Source organism: Microcebus murinus, chromosome 15 (genome assembly GCF_040939455.1).
Source record: "Microcebus murinus isolate Inina chromosome 15, M.murinus_Inina_mat1.0, whole genome shotgun sequence".
Classification (NCBI taxonomy): domain Eukaryota; kingdom Metazoa; phylum Chordata; class Mammalia; order Primates; family Cheirogaleidae; genus Microcebus; species Microcebus murinus.
In genome coordinates, this window is record NC_134118.1 from 38,040,740 (window position 1) to 38,053,838 (window position 13,099).

Here is a 13,099-nt window from a genome sequence, read left to right on the forward strand (position 1 = left end):
AGAACTACTAAAATTCCCTGGACTACACAGGCTTCTTTTGCCTCCTTTTCCCCCTGATAAGCAGGCAAATACCTGTGCATTTCCAAGACAGCTCAGCTGCTTTTCTTTTTTTCTTCTTTCAGTAAGACACTGATTCCCCAGACAAACAGGCTTTCCCTCAGACCTGCTCCCAGAAGACCTAGCACCACTTAATTTCTTGGTAACTCTGACTAAACATGTTTCTTCCTCATTGTGAACAACAGCGCACACAGCACAGTCTTTTTCTTGTTTATGCCCAGCTCTTAGCACTTTGTAGCCTCTCAGATTATTTGTTGAATGAACAAATAAGAGATAAGACATTAGTCATATTTCAGACTTTGTGGATCTGTCCAGATTTTCAAAACAATTTTGAACCAAAACTGTAATTTTTAAATTATTTTTCTCATCTCATTGCAGACTGGTGAAAACTAAGAACCAGTGGATAACAATTAGTTCTTCCAAATATAATAATGAGTCTAATAAATTCTCTGTATTAATTCTATACGAATAATAGCCTTGACTAAATCTACTTCTTAGGTGGCAGTTCATTAGTTTAAAACTTTCCCAGTGGAAAATGTTATAGACTCCTAGCTGCCTACACCAGAATAAAACCTGACCTTATCTTCTTCCTGATCTGATTCCTCTTTCTGCCCAAGAGTGAAAGCCACAGGGGAGGCATTAATGAAGTCAGCTGCATGGAATTTATTCTAGCAACACCAGCACCTGAGGGATTTGTCAGAGGTCTGTATTTCAATCCTCATCTTTGTTTTGCAGTAAAAGCCTTTTTTTTAAAAAAAAATCATATTTTCCTGACACATTTAATGGTGGAATCATCAGTTTTAATTTAATTATATTGAATAAAAGATGGAGGTGTAAAATCAGTTTGTTGATAAAATGGAACAGGCTGATCTGATGGTAGAGGGTTATCAGAATTTATTAACATCAGTGTCACTAAAGTTGGTATACAAACCCCAATGCTAAATTTGGCTTTTAAAAAAATAAAATGGAACAGAAGAATGTCACAATACATCAAATCTAGTAAGGTGTTAATATTGTTTCATTATTTTTTTTTCATCTGTTACTGTTAAATCCATCTGATGATTTTTAATCTTTGATTATTGTTTTTCATTTCTAGAGGTTTCGTTTCATTTCTTTTCTTTTCTTTTCTTTTCTTTTCTTTTCTTTTCTTTTCTTTTCTTTTCTTTTTTGAGACGTGTCTTGCTCTCTTGTCCAGGCTAGAGTGCCATGGCATCAGCCCAGCTCACAGCAACTTCAGTCTCCTGGGCTCAAGCCTGATTCTCCTGCCTCAGCCTTCCAAGTAGTCAGGACTACAGGTGTGAGCCACCTAATTTTTGACCAGCTAATTTTTCTATTTTTTGTAGAGACAGGGTCTCGCTCTTGCTCAAGCTGATCTCCAACTCCTGGCTTCCACTGATCCTCCTACCTCAGCCTCTCTAAGTGCTAGGATTATAGGAACTGTGCCTGGCTGAACAGGTAATTTCTTACTACAAACATAGCATTTTAAATACAGTTTTGGTTTAGGAACTTGAGATATAGCAGGTAATTTATTTGGTTGATGGTTAGAAATTTCTCCTATAGATGCAGAAATTTGAGGAAGTCTTGCTTTGTTATCTTAGTTTTTAGAATTCTGCATTCTGTTCATCCTAGTAAAACAAAATGCAAATTTTAGATATCTTTTTACTGATGACTTTTCCTAAGATGCTTGAATGATAATATTACTAAATCTTAACTACATTCTGGTGAAATGAGTGCACTCATTCATAGCTGTTGGAATTTTACGATAATAAGTCATTTAAAAAGTAATTTTTCTCACTTGACATTCTGCTATGCTAACAAAAAAAGGATAAGTAATTTTTCAATATTATTTGAAAGCCATCAAAATCTTCTGATGTCATCTGGAACTATATCACAAGGAAATAATCCAAAATTGGAAAAAACCTATATGTATTAAGATAATATTCATTGTCCTAATCATCAAATTAGAAGATTAGAAATAACCAAAATATATTTAAAATATAGAAATGGTTAAGTAAATTATGGTATATCCACTTGATAAACTATTACTCAGACAGTATAAGTTATGGGTATAGACATAATTAAGATATATGGAAAATGTTTATGATAAAGTGGTCAACTCAAGATACAGAAATTTATGTACATCTTATAACTATGTAAAAGGCAAATGCAGTGGAGAAAAAAGACATCGAATACAAGAAACTTTACCGATTTAAACTCTCCCAAGTTATTTGGTGAGCCCATCCATTCCAGCCTCAGAAGAAATCAATATAATTACCATGTTTCCCCAAAAATAAGACAGGATCTTATATTTATTTTTCCTCAAGAAGACACCCTAGGGCTTATTTTCAGGGGACGTGTTATTTTCCCCTCAAAGCCTCAGCTTGCAGCATGCACAGGATGGCCAGGACCTGACAGGGGGAGCCAACCTTCTTGGTGGGGCTGCCCGCACCTTTCCGTTCACCTCTGGGATAGTAGCTGTCACGATGGGGCAGATGAGAAGGGCTGCCTGTCTTCTTTACCACTCTGCAACAAAATGCATGGGTTGTGCAGATACGCTGTGTAGCCACGCCCATCACTAGGTCTTATTTTCGGGGTAGGGCTTCTATTGCGCAAATGCTTAGAAAACTTGCTAGGGCTTATTTTATGGGTAGGTCTTATTTTCGGGGAAAACACGGTATATGAGGGTGGTATTATTTTTTTCTGCTGATCTTGTCAAGTTTCCTATGATATTAAGTATTAAATATATAATTTAAAAAATAAATTTAAATTAATTTTAAAGTGTAATTTTAGGCGCGGTGGCTCATGCCTGTAATCCTTGAACTTTGGTAGGCTGAAGTGGGAAGATTGCTTGAGGCCAGGAGTTTGAGACCAGCCTGAGGGAAAATGAGATCCTGTCTCTACAAAAAAACAGAAAAATTAGCCAGGTGTGGTGGCACCCACCTATAGTCCCAGCTATTCAGGAGGCTGAGGCAGGAGAATTGCTTGAGCCCAGGAGTTCAAGGTTGCAACGAGCTATGATGATGCCATTGCACTCTAGCCCAGGTGACAGAGCAAGCCCCATCTCAAAAAAAAAAATAAATAAATAAATGCAATTTTAAATAAATATAATAAATCACCATTACAAAATAACTTCTGTAGTGGTGATGGTTGCACAATCACTGTGAATATATTCTGTGAATACATGGCTGTCCTTTTACTTGTCAGCTCCCTTTCCCATGCCTCCCAATGTCTGACTGTTCCAATCCTCCAGTCCCCTACTCAGTTCTATCTCCTGTTGTTTTTAGAAAATTACCTGTGTGGGGTCTTATAGGCTATAGTAAGGGCTTTGGATGTTTTTCTGTGTGGAATACGAAGCCATTGGAGGGTTGAGAACAGTGAAGTGATAGTCTTGCTGCTGTGTAAAGAATATTATGTAGCAAGACAAGAATAGACTCAAGGAGAAGTTAGAAGAGAGGATGGTAGCTTGGTCTAGGGAGGTAGAAGAGGAAGTGCAGAGCAAAGAGAGTAGTGGAAACTAGAGGAGTCACTGAAACTGTGATTTGAATGGTATCTGGAGTTGTGAGATGTAGTTGCCCTTGGTAGAGGGATGCAGTGAAAATTCTGGTTATATTTTGAAGACAGAAACCAACAGAATTTGCTGATGTGTTGGTTATGGGTAGAAAAAGAGAAGTCAAGAATAATCACATTGGGCCGGGCACAGTGGCTCATGCCTGTAATCCTAGCACTCTGGGAGGCCGAGGCGGGTGGATTGCTTGAGGTCAGGAGTTCAGAACCAGCCTGAGCAAGAGCGAGACCCTCATCTCTACTATAAATAGAAAGAAATTAATTGGCCATCTAAAAATATATAGAAAAAATGAGCCGGGCATGGTGGCACATGCCTGTAGTCCCAGCTACTTGGGAGGCTGAGGCATGAGGATCGCTTGAGCCCAGGAGTTTGAGGTTGCTGTGAGCTAGGCTGCCGCCATGGCACTCACTCTAGCCTGGGCAACAAAGTGAGACTCTGTCTCAAAAAAAAAAAAAAAAAGAATAATCACATTGGAGCCAGGCATGGTGGTGCATGCCTATAGTCCCAGCTAGCTACTCAGGAGGCTGAGACAAGAGGATCACTTGAGCCCAGGTGTTCCAGACCAACCTGGGCAACGTAGTGAGCCACAGTCTCAAAAAAAGGGAGAAGAAGAAATAAAGAAGAAGAAAAATCAGGATCACATTGCATTGTATAATGTTTGTTAATGGTCCTTACTCAACCCACTACTTTTCGAGAGGAAGGCAGAGACTCTGTTCTAAATATTTTTGTATACAAGTCTTGAACGAATGAAGAATGACTTAACGCATCAATGGATGAATTCTGATTAATATTTTTACTTTGTAGCAGATTACCTATTTTCTTTGGAACTTTAGCTTTTCTCCGTGCTTTCCTATTTACAAAGTGAAAACAGTATATAATAATGTGAGCTTTCATTATAGATGGGTTCTAAATGGGATTATTGAAGTGGACTCTATGCCAGAGCTTCCCAAAGCACAGTGAGCAGAATAGTTGCAGGTCAGCAGACTATTATCAGTTAGCAATGTGATAAGGAGCTTTTGACAGAATAAAATCATTTATACCACTAACACTATTTAGTTCAGCTGACTTTTTTTCTCTAGTAAGACTTCCTCTATCAAGGAAATAGTAATACTATGCCAGTTTGCATTCCGGTTTAAATTCCTTATCTTGTTGCACTTTTTGTTGGACCACTTACCGTAAACTGACCCAAAGGATCAACTGGATTCTAAGTACTGTAGAATATCTTATTTCGAATGTCAAATACATTAAAGCCTGGCAAAGTTCTTTTTTTTTTTTTTTGAGACAGAGTCTCACTTTGTTGCCCAGGCTAGAGTGAGTGCCATGGCATCAGCCTAGCTCACAGCAACCTCAAACTCCTGTGCTCAAGCGATCCTACTGCCTCAGCCTCCTGAGTAGCTGGGACTACAGGCATGCGCCACCATGCCCGGCTAATTTTTTCTATATATATTAGTTGGCTAATTAATTTCTTTTTATTTATAGTAGAGATGGGAGGCTCACTCTTGCTCAGGCTGGTTTCCAACTCCTGACCTCCCAAGCAATCCGCTGGCCTCAGCCTCCCAGAGTGTTAGGATTACAGGCATGAGCCATGGTGCCTGGCCTAAAGCCTGGCAAATTTCTTAAAGTCCCAAAATAATCTTCAGAGTTATCTGAAGGAAATGATGTATTTGAAAATGAGACAATAAAGTTTGAGAAAGGACCTTAAAATGTTTAAAGGCAGCAAGGTATAGTGGAAGGAACAGAAATTTTTTTTTTTTTTTTTTTTTTTTTTTTTGAGACAGAGTCTCACTTTGTTGCCCGGGCTAGAGTGAGTGCCGTGGCGTCAGCCTAGCTCACAGCAACCTCAAACTCCTGGGCTCGAGTGATCCTTCTGCCTCAGCCTCCCGGGTAGCTGGGACTACAGGCATGCGCCACCATGCCCGGCTAATTTTTTTATATATATATCAGTTGGCCAATTAATTTCTTTCTATTTTATAGTAGAGACGGGGTCTCGCTCAGGCTGGTTTTGAACTCCTGACCTTGAGCAATCCGCCCGCCTCGGCCTCCCAAGAGCTAGGATTACAGGCGTGAGCCACAGCGCCCGGCCAGGAACAGAAATTTTGAAGTCAGACCTGGTTTCAAATCACTGTTCTCTCACCTGCAGTGTGACTTCGTGTTGTCTTTGTTTTCTCACCAGTAAGTGCAAATAATACCTACCTCCTGTGGTTATTATAAGATTTAAATGACACAATATACATTAGAAGACTAGCACAGGGCCTTGCATATACAGTCATGTGTCACTTAACAATGGATACGTTTTAGGAAATATTTCATTGTGCAAACATCATAGAGTGTACTCACACAAACCTACCTAATATAGCCTACTACACACCTCGGCTCTATGATATAGCCTGTTGCTCCTAGGCCAAAAATTTGTACTCCATGTTACTATACTGAATACTGTATGCAATTATAACACAATCTATTGCCTGTATTTGTGTATCTAAACATCTAAATATAGAAAAGGTACAATAAAAATATAGTATTATAATCTCATTGGACCACTACCATCCCATGTTGACAAAAGTTATTACATGTCTCATGACTGTCATAGGCATTCAGTAACTTTAACTCTCCTTTTCTCTAGGTCCCCCAAATAAATATCAGGTTTATTATTTAGCTTTCTCTTTGCTGCCCACACACATTCATGTCAACACCTCTCTATCCTTAACCTTGCGAAATGTTGAGTGTTGCTGTTGTTGGAGGCATTGGCGCTGCCTACCTCATCCTGCGGGGCCCAAGATGAAACATCAATATTGAATTTAGCAGGGGGAGGGAAAAGCAAAGAGGAGAGCACATTCCTTTCCTTACAGAATACCATCCAGAAATTCCACACATCCACATGCTCTCATCACTTTGCCATCCCAAGTTACAAGATAGGCTGGAAAATGCAGACATTAGCAGTACAGCTATGTGCCCACCAAAGATTCTGTTACTTCCCAAGAAGGGAAAAATAGGTATTTAGGAACAATTAGTTTCTGTCTCCCTTACTTGTAAGGTTTTTGTGAAAATTAAATGCATAGCGAAATACCTGGCACAAAGTGGACGCTCAAAAAACTTGCTTCCTTTCCTCTTTCTTTCTCATTCCTCTTACCCTTTTACCAAAAAAGGGAACTCATATCTAACAGCTATTGATTAACAATACATATACAACAGATGGATAAGAATTGTGGAGAGTTAATTTTATTTTATTAACTAGTTAATCACAAAGTTCTTGCATCTATTAAAATGCGGAGCACTATGATGAAGGCATGAAAGTCTGCAGATATGAAAAGCTGGGAAAAGGGCACAACCAGTAAGAACCTTGATTGTGCTGATTTTGATCAGAAGCATGGGTCATAAAAACTGAGTAAGATCATGGAAATGGTGATAAATTTATATGAGCAGTCCAGAATATCCCAGAATAGTCAGGGTCCAGATGACTGTGAGAGTCACCTCGATCTGTCACTCATCTTCTTGTTTCTGGAAGGAATTTAGTCTGGGCCTAGAGTGGAAATATTTTTGACTGACAGGAGAGAATAGTGACCCTAAGGGTCAGAGAGAGAAAGGTGGCCCACTATGGTAGCTTAAGCCTATAATCCCAGCACTTTGGGAGGCTGAGAGGAGAGTCTTCACTTGAGCCTAGGAGTTTGAAGTTACATGAACTATAATTATTCCACTGCACTCCAGCATGGACAAAAAAGTGAGATTCCCAGCTCTAAAAACAAACAAAAAGAAGTAAAGAAAGTGTTTTTGACAAGATGATGAGTAAAGGAAGGATGATTTTAAAAAAATTTATTCATTCACTCATTTATGTATTTATTAATTCATTAGTGCTAGGTACTATGAAATCAGAAAAAGGGAAATCAAGCTCTATCCCCAGGGATTGTAAAATATATATTTATTTTATGTTATATTATTTTATTTTTTTGAAGAGATATCTCCCTATGTTGCCTAGACTGGTCTCAAACTCCTGGCCTTAAGAGATCCTTCTGGGCCAGGCACGGTGGCTCACACCTGTAATCCTAGCACTCTGGGAGGCTGAGGCGGGTGGATTGCTCGAGATCAGGAGTTCAAAAACAGCCTGAGCAAGAGCGAGACCCTGTGTCTGTACTATAAATAGAAAGAAATTAATTGGCCAACTAATATATATAGAAAAAATTAGCTGGGCATGGTGGTGCATGCCTATAGTCCCAGCTACTATGGAGGCTGAGGTAGGAGGATTGCTTAAACCCAGGAGTTTGAGGTTGCTGTGAGCGAGGCTGACCCCACGGCACTCACTGTAGCCTGGGCAACAGAGTGAGACTCTGTCTCAAAAAAAAAAAAAAAAAAAGAGAGAGATCCTTCTGCCTCTGCCTCCTGAGTAGCTGGGACTACAGGTGTGTGCCACCACACCCAGCTCTCAGGGATTTTATGGTCTTGTATGCTAAGGAGATTGAGTAATGTGGGCCTATATATTTATATATTACTGAATCTACATGTGGATTGTACTCAGTGACACCTTCAAATGGTGCAGTAAAATAGCAATGTACTGTAGTACTACTATAAAGTCCATGTATGGTAAAGTCAAATTACAAGGCTTTCAAAAAGATTGTGCATCCTGTTTAAACTTTCAATCAGAATATTCACATACATGCTTCTCACCCACTGCTCCCAAAATCTGTAGTGCAAACAGGAGTTTCCTTTTAAGTAGCATGGAGAGCTTCTTTACTTCCTTTCCTATGCAAATGGTATTTATTGCATCTATGCAATAGTATTTATTGTAACAAGATTTTTACTTACAAATCAGATATTTATTGATTCAATAGTATTAACTAGGTGCATAGTGACCTTTATCCTCTCAGTTTGAGACCTTCTCAAAAGCTCTAAGACTATGTACTTTGTAAATAATTGACCTGGCTTCAATCCCAGCTTCTTTGCCAACTCTTTTATAATCACAGGCAAATCACATAATTCCTCTGAGTTTTAGGCACCTGTAAAACAGAGATAGTAATGCCTTTTATGAAGAGCATGCAAAAAGTATTAGCATGCTCTTAGTAAAAAATACATAGAACAGTGACTTTTTTCAGCGATTTTTTTAAATTGTTATTTCAGACCTTGAACATTCATCAGCATCCAGGTTGGTATTTAAATGGCCAACTAATTTTTCTGAGTACCTTGAAAAATGAGCTGAGATCGAATTTCTCTTTTTCTCTGCTGAAATGCCACACAACCTCATTTGTCTATTCCTCTTCCTGTTTGTGCATTTTTCCTTCATAATAATTGCTAAAATGAGAAGTGGTTTAAGTAAGATAAGTCCCTGGTGATTGTAACAGAGAAAACGGCCTGAAAAGGGGTAAAAATGTTTTTTGTCTCTTCAAAACCCCCTTACTCTTTTTGAGAACTAAAACTTATATCTCTATCTGAGGTCAGTGGTCAGTAGGGGCAGGGAAGTGTCCTTTGTTCTTTGTGCCATAGGAGATGGTTCAAGGGAATTGTCCAGAGATCACAAGACTGTCTTAGCCAAAGATGGGATGACTCAGAACCTTTAAAGGATCTGTACTTCTGCTCAGAAGTAGGACATTGGTTCTTTGAGACCGAAATCTGCCAGCCTCCTCATTTGCCGGCAATTAATAAACTTCTCTTTCCTTCTCCTCAAACCACTTGTCCTCATTCTTCTGATGGGGCCTCAGAAATAAGTGCTGAGCTTCCAGTAACATAGTTACACTGAAAATACTGAGAAAATAGGTAGAAGTTTTGTTATATTATGGCAATGGGAAAGAAAATTATCACTGTGGAACTCCTGACCTCATAGTAGAATTATTTTTATTATCTCACTTAATCTCTTTAGTCTTCACAACAATGCTGCAGGGTAAGATTATTAAGTGAGAAAACCAAGACTCAGTGGTTCTGGCTGGGCATAGTGGCTCATACCTTTAATCTCCCAGCATTTTGGGAGGCCACTCTGGGAGGGAGGCCATGATGGGAGGATCGCTTGAAGCCCGGAATTTGAGACCAGCCTGGGCAACATTGTGAGACCCCATTTCTATAAAAATTAAATAATAAAAAAAAAATACTCAATGGTTTAGTGACTTGCCTAGAATCCCACAGCTAGTGTGGAGCTGGAATTGAAACCTAGGTTTGACTGCAAAGATTAACTTTTTTCCTCTTACAAATTCTCAGATGGTGCTGATGCTGCTGGTCTGAGGTCCCTGTTTTGAGAAACACTATGCAAAATTAGGCTGTATTTATTATCCATTACTTATGTTCTGTGTTCTTTTATGTGATGGTCAGTCTGGTGTGGCTGCAAGAGGAGACACAGGAGAAGCACAAGAAAACAAAGTTGCTTATACTCACAAGTCCTAGAGAGGGTTTGTGATTCACAATCACAGGGGAAGTGACAGGTTTGGGTCAGGTGGCAAAAGCTGTAGAAAACTGAGGTTAAAGCCTGTATTGGGGTTTTGTAGAAAGGCAAGGCAGGGCAGGGTAAACAGTTTAGGACTGGCCAGTATGAATAACCTCAGTGGGCTCTAAGGTATAGAGTGGTCCCTAGTTGCCTGGTATCTGAACCTGGGATGATTAAGATACAGGAATATTACCTACTGGGGTGTATGGAACAGATGGAGGAAGGGATTACTCTGGAGTGGTATATCAAAGGCATGCTCCCAGCTGAGTTCCTTGCTATCCTTTAGAATTGGTTAGCCCAGGGAGGGACAGCCTCATCCCAGCAAACAGTTTTTTAAGATGTCAAAACATCATAATATACAGACAATAATAAATATATACAATATAATCAATAATATTATATTTAGTGTTGGGTTTGGAAACCCAGCATATACTGGCTAGGGAACAACCCAGGTTGCCCTTCTTGAAACACACACCCCTCTTAAAACAGGGGGATTGTCCTGAAAAAGGGTAAAAATGTTTTCTCTCTAAAACATCCCCCACTTCTTTTGGAAATTAAAACCTATATCCCTGCTCCAGGCCAGTAGTTAGGAGGGGCAGGGGAGTGCTCATGGAAGACTCTCCAGGATGGACCATATGCTAAGCCATAAAATAAAACTCAGTAAATTTAATAGGATAGAAATAATGCAAAGTAATATTTTCCAACAAGAATGGATTAAAATTAGAAATCAATACCAGAAACAGTTTGGAGAAATTCACAAATATGTTGAATTAAAACAACACACTCCTAAATACCAAAAAATCAAAGAAGAAATCAAAAGGGAAACTAGAAAATACTTTGAATGAATGAAAATGAGGCACAACATACCAAAACTTATGTGATACAGGTAAAGCAGTGCTTACAAGGAAATTTATAGTTTAAAGTGCCTATATTAAAAAAGAAGAGGGCTGGGTACAATGGCTCATGCCTGTAATCCTAGCACTTTAGGAGTTTAAGAAGGGAGAATCACTTGAGGTCAGGAGTTCAAGACCATCTTGAGCAAAAGTGAGACCTTATCTCTACAGAAAACAGATTAGCCTGGTACCTTAAGACACTAGAAAACCAAGAGCAAACTAAATCTTAAATAAGCGTAAAGAAGGAAATAGTAAAGATTATGGAGGAAATTAATGAAATAGAGAATAGAAAAATAATACAAAAAATAAATGAAAACAAAAGCTAGACCTTTGAAAATATCAACAAAAATGACAAATCTTTAGCTAGATTGACCACGAAAGAAAGAGAAAAGACTCATTTTACAGAATCAGTAATGAAATAGGGGGCATTATTGCTGACTTTATAGAAATAAAAAGAATTATAAAGGAATACTATGAACAATTATATGCCAATAAAGTAGATAATTTATATGAAATGGATAAATTCCTATAAAAACACAAACTGCCATACTGACTCAAGAAAAAACAAACAATCTGAATATAACCAAAACAAACAGAGATTGAATTAGTAAGAAAAAAAATCCTACTAATAAAAATAAGCAAAGCCCAGATGGCTTCACTGGTGAATTATACCAAATATTTAGAGAAGAAATAATGCCAATACTTCACAAACTCTTCCAAAATATAGAATAGGAGGGAACACTTATTTCATATTATGACGCCAATACTTCCCTGATAACAGAACTAAAAATATCAGACACACAAAAAACTACAAACCAATATCTTCGTGAATATGGGTGTAAAATTTTTCAACACAATGTTAGCAAACTAGATTCAACAACATATAAAAAGAATTGTACACTATGACCAAGGAGGATATATCCCAGGAACATGAGTATGGTTTAATATCTGAAAATCAATAAATGTAATGCACCATATCAATACAATAAAAACCAAAAACCACATAGTCATCTGAAATAGATGTAGAGAATGCATTGACAAAATCCAACACGATTTCATATAAAAACACTTAACAAATTAGGAATAGAAGAGAATTTCTCTAACCTGCTAAACAGTACCTATGAAAACCCATAGCTAGCAGTATACTTACTGGTAAAAGATGGGATGCCCTTTCCCTAAGATCAGAAGCAGGGGAATGGGGAGATGTTGGACAAAGAGTACAAACGTTCAGTTATAAGATGAATAAGTTCCAGGGATCTTATGTATAACATAGTGACTAGAGTTAAGAATACTGTATTGTATACTTAAAATTCCCTGTGAGTAAATCTTGTATTCTCATCACACACACAATAGCAGCTATGTAAGGTGATGGATGTGTTAATTAACTTGATTGTGTCACATATGCATATGTATATCAAATCATCATGCTATACATCTTGAAAATATATATAATTTTTATTTGTTAATTATACCTCATTAAAGCTGGGGGAAAAGAAAAAACACAATGATGTCCATTCTCAGTACTTCCTCAACATAATATTGGAGGTTCTAGCCAGGGAAATTAGGCAAGAAAAAAAGGCATCCAGATTGGAGCTGAAGAAGAAAAACTGTCTTTATTCACAGATGACATCATCTTGTATATAGAAAATTTTTAAAATCCACCATAAAAACTATTAGAGCTCATAAACTATCATAGCAAGCTTGCAGGATACAAGATCAAAATACGAAAATAAGTTGTATTTCTATACCCTAGCAATGAACAATCACAAAATGAAACTAAGAAATAGCCAAGGATGGTGGCTCATGCCTGTAATCCCAGCAGTTGGGGAGGCTGAGGTGGCGGGATTGCTTGAGCCCAGGCATTCAAGACTGCAGTGAACTATGATCATGCCACTGTACTCCAGGCTGGGTGAGAGAGAGAGAGAGAGAGAGAGAGAGAGAGAGAGAGAGAGAGAGAGAGAGAGAGAGAGAGAGAGAGAGAGAATGAGAATTCTGTTTACAATAATATCAAAAGAATAAAACACACAGGAATAAATTTAACAAAAGTATATTAGGTCTGGATCATAGGGGGAGACTTTAGCTGGATTATAGCTAGTATATAGTGAGGGTCAGGAGTGGGGTGTAAAAAAGGCTTGGACATAGGGAATCTCAGACCATTTTCCATTGCAGTGACAAAAATTGTCC